The 5,000-nt window shown below is 35.5% G+C and overlaps 1 protein-coding gene across 8 annotated transcripts in view; it reads left to right on the top strand.

Annotated features, from left to right (window-relative positions):
* Positions 1 to 5,000, top strand: part of EBF3 (EBF transcription factor 3) — a 202,091-nt gene that overhangs the window by 20,495 nt on the left and 176,596 nt on the right. The gene's annotated exons all lie outside the window — the stretch shown is intronic.

Genomic DNA, 5,000 nt, shown 5'->3' with positions numbered 1-5,000 from the left:
CTGGAAAACATTAGTCTTTTCCAGTTTTTATTCCTTCATATTTAATACCATGTCATATGGTAGCATCAAGAGGGGGGCTAGGATGTGATCAATTTCAGTTTTTTTTTAAGTGGTACCAATTCCCATTTGATGTTACTAAGAAGTATAGATATGATGGCCGAAGAAGAGGCAGAGTATTCTTTCATTACAAAGTTATCTTTTGATTATGAACTTTGCTGTCCAGTGGCTGAAAAATTAAATTTGTAAGCTTGAGAAGTTAAGCCTAAAGAAATATGCACCACCAACAGAGAGCAATGCTAATGTTTAAGTAGCTGAAATAGCTGTTTGCTTAGTGGAGAATGTGAGGTATCTGACAGAGGGGACATCTCTCTTATTAGTAATCAAATAGGGCTGACCAGTTGTTGCCATCACTCTGGGATTGTGTCAGGAAATGGAGAACAAGTTCAACACTTTATAGAACTTGAAGTATCAAAAATCAATATAACTATATTTGTCTTTAGTGTTTTAGCTATGGAAATAATACAGCAGTGGACTGGTGCCTTTTCAATAGGATTTAATACATCACTTATTTTTTGTGTGTGAAAGTTTAGGAATCCTATTTGAATAGTTAATAGAAAGTGGCACACTATAGATGTGACTTGAGATCACATAGTTACGCATTTTACAGAGTTTTTACTTTTTACAATGTTGAACATTGTGTGACATGCATGTTTAAAACAATCAGTGGTAAAGGTTTTTGGTACACTGTATGCAGTCAGAGATGTTGAACACTGTGATTATTTCCTCCGTATCAAACTTGCATCAATAAACATACCAGCATTTTGTATTAGTCATGTATAAGCACAATGGATTGCAACAGAAACAACTTGTATATAAATACTTATTGAGGTACTTCAATAGGTCCCAGTTAATATGTATTATTTGGGATGGTTGCAAAAAAAAGCCCAAATGCTCGGCAAAACAATATCAGTGCTTTTGAACATCCCTATATCCATCCCAAGCATGTTATAATTTGATATCCTGGGAGCATGAGGGAATTAAAAAAAAACACTTGGGTAATGGGTTTACCATGTTTATTTGAATAAAGAAGATTGAAACTCCATTTGCGCTGCGCATAAATGCTTTTGAGATCTTAATTATTGATGAAAAATCTGCTGTGCTTCTGAGTTTGAAGATATGGCAATTTTATAGGAATTTTAATCACCTTCTGCATTAAGAATTTCAAAGGTAAGGCTTGTTTTTACATAATGTAAAAAGAATGTATATTTTAGCCTTCTTAAGAGTTGTCACTTATAATGACAAAATTCTATTAGCACACTTGGTTGCATTCCCTGTTGCTCTAAGAAGTGATGTTATTGCACTCTCAGTACTTTGAGATAAATTTTAGAAGTGCTGCATTTAACGCTTACATAGAAACTATTTTGGTAATGATATGACGGGAAAATATACTTTGGAAAATGAATCATAAAGTTTATGTCATCTCTAGGGAGGGTCAAATTGCGTTCCAGATTTCGACCAATAATTTATTTTGGATTGATGCCTATGTTCTTAGTTTATCACCTAAATTTGCTGATGTTGGAGCAGAATTTCTGAGGCACCATACAAGTTCCCACACAAAGTGTTATTATTTATTCAAAATCACATCCAATGTGCTTTCCAGATCTTTTTTGACATTAGGATACATGTAATAGTTTTTGACCTGGAATATTTATCCTGAGGATATGAACCGATAATTCAAACTGGAAACGTGATCTTTGGCTTGGTATTTGGTCTGGTGAAAAGGAAGACTCTTTCTAATAACTTAGAATTGATTTTCGGAAGGAATGGATAGATAAAGGGACTATCCATATACTCATTTGGCCTGCATTACGTAGTTTGCATAAAATAATTTATGTCTTAGCATGTTTGACCAATTGCTTAAAAAGCGGGATGGTTTAAAAATCACATTTTCCCCTATAGAAGTATTGTATGTAGATTATTCTTTGGAAAACTTTCTTTAAAACTAGTTATTGTAGTTGTGATAATGTATTTTGGACAATGTTTTGTTCTTTTAAATTCTTTCTATCTGTGTAATTGATATACTGCATAAAAACAATACTATGAAGTAGTTATAGCCAAAGGTATTCCTTCCCCCAAAAAAGTGTCCATGGGAAATTAGATTGTCCTAAAGAAAGTTAAATAAAAGAAAAGGCCTATATTTTTATGTAGTACCGCTGAAAAGGATGGGAGTATCATTTTCATAGTCGAATAATGTTTTCTGGGAAAGCACAAAAGCAGATGTTCCTCATTAGGAACACCCATTGTCTGCATATCAAAACTATGAAGAGATAAATCTATCCTATTTCACCCATACATTCCAATGGCTGTAAATGATTACAGGATGCCGCTTTAACTGCTAAACCAAAACCACGCTGTGTGCTAAAATAATTCTTTTCTGCCATCATAATATTTTATTGGAAGGTATAGAAATTTCTGGTAAGAGACATCCTCTTTATTTTGCCTATCCTTGTTTGGCTTGCATCTGTGTGAAACCTCAGCATCCAACTGTTGAAAACTGAAGAGACTGATTGTGGAAGAACAGAGGAAGACAGGGTTACATTACTATCACAACATTAAGAAGTGACTTGCTAGTGAAGCAACGGCAGAGCTTCCTGTACACACTGAATGAGCTTGCAAAGTATTGCTGAGAGCATGCTTGGCATCATTTTTCCAGATGGTACTATCACAGTCGTACTGCTCGTTGGCATCTCTGTGGGTAGTAAATACTCTCCCTCCCCAATAAATCTGGCATTATTCTGTAGAGTTTAGAAGACTTATAATTCCAAGTGTGTTCTACTTTTCTGAATAAAAGCCAGACATCTGTTTATCCCATTTTCTTTCATAGAGAGTTTGAAATAGCTTTAGTTTGTTTCTGTGTGTGTGTGTGTTTTTTTTTTGAAGGGAAAAGAAGTTTTGTCATATTTAACAGCTGCTACAAAATTTCAGCCCTGTGGGCTCTTAAAATACTTTTCAGCTGACCTCAGATTTTATACATAATTGACATTGTTTGCAGGGAAAAATGCTCCTCTGCAGTTAACCTCTCAGAGTCTTTGTACATCAAGTTAAAACACAAACTTCATGTTTCTTCATATTGTTATTTTAATATGAACCAAACCTTGATAGTTTCTGCATCTTTCAGGAGGGCAATGAAATAATCACGCTTTGTTTCATGCTTTAGAATGGCAAGAAATACCTTTATTTTGCTTGTAGCTAAAGTTTGTTCCTTTAAAGTAATTGTAGAATGGTAGCGGAAGACTGATTGGAGGGGTTTTTTTTTTAGTCAACAGTGTTTCCTTTCACTTCCTGTCACAAAGGTCAAAGAAAGCTGACCTTTGCTGGCAGTCCTAGTCACTGAATTATTCATGTGATTGACTTTTTGTCAGTGCACACAGTTGTGCTCTGGGACATTTTATTCATTTACCTCATTTAAAGAGCCTTTCTGCACCTGTTCAAGTATTAATATCATGTAATTTGGGCCTAATGCCGATTTTGCTGAACACTCATTATATTTTTTATTAGCTATATTTCCAAACGATTATGTATGATTATTACCAAGCCTTACAAACAGCAATGGGTTATTCCCTAGACCTTTACATCTTCTTGTCAGGTTGTTTTCAGAAGCAAGGAGGATAAACATTTGACCAGTCCCAATGTTTTTATTCCTACTCCACATCCAACCAGAGAACTTAAAGCTTTTCCCTTATGGCTTTGTGAAAGCATGATTAAATCCAACTCTGCAGAAGCTGTACAAATGCCAGCATTTATAAGGTCAACGCTTTTGTTAAAAATGCTATGTAAATGAGGATCTGCAAAAAGGGACATTAAATAAAATTAAATTCATTGTCTTCTTTAATGTCATTTACATTTTGGCTAAGCCCTGGCCTGTCAAGGAGGATTTTTAAAAATAATTTTAATTACACATCATTTAGGGATCCAAGGTTCTCCATTCAGTAGCATTTGGATAACCTGCAAATCGGTGACTGTTTATTAACTTCTTAAATGACAAGTTGTCATTTAATCTGCATAATACAATGAAAACAGTACAGTTTATCGTAAAATGTTCGTTTTTAGGTTCCTTTAAGGAATGCATGTAATTACTGCAGCATAGGCCTAGCAGGATCTAGCAACTGCTCTTTAGCTGTGACTGTGCTTTTAAAGGTACCAAACAGCTCACGGGATATATAACTAAATGTGAAATATTTTTGGTATATAGATTAAGTGAGGTTTTTTTTTTTTTTTGCATTCTAAAGTTGCCATGGATTATAAGGCTATGTATGTTTTGGATTATAGATATTATTGGAAGGGGCATATTTAGAGTGTCAATTACACTTTCAGGTATAAATGTATTATTGAGATAAAAATGCAATTAATATTTTTCTGATGCCAGTGATGAAAGTACATATAATTTCAGTTGAGTTATATTAAATGTAATATATAGATTGTGAAGTGGCAACTTTAATGTGGCAACTCCACACTGATGTTCTGTCAGTCAAAAAAGAAACATCCTGAGTTATTTCAGAGTGCACTGGAGTTCTTTGTATTTTAGGTCTGCACAGCATAATATCTGACCCCCTACTGCAACCCCCTTTCTTCCATCCTGGTCTGCGGGGGAGACAGGGCTTTCCCCCAGTCATGGTAGGAACAGTCTTGGGGCTACCTAGGCCAAGGAATATTTAGGGAAAAGAGAACACCTGTCTTGCATTGCTATTTGCATTGCTTGTCTTTTCAGGAATTCATTCTGGATTTGGTGACATTCCCCCAGCTTGTTGCAGCCAGCCAGGCTGCATAGTTCACTTGAAGATGAGACCCTCCTCACAGGGTAAATTACTGAAAGGTGAAAGCTGTGCATACTACTGATGCTAGGGAGACTCAAATGTCAAGTACGGGTGGCCTAGGACCAGAAAAAGGGAGAACTGAGGGGAGGGGAGGAGATACAGAGAGACCTGTGGTGTTACAGGCAG

This window comes from Paroedura picta, chromosome 8 (assembly GCF_049243985.1).
Source record: "Paroedura picta isolate Pp20150507F chromosome 8, Ppicta_v3.0, whole genome shotgun sequence".
Lineage (NCBI taxonomy): Eukaryota > Metazoa > Chordata > Lepidosauria > Squamata > Gekkonidae > Paroedura > Paroedura picta.
Note: the sequence above shows the minus strand (reverse complement) of the source record. Positions and strands in the feature narration are given on the sequence as shown.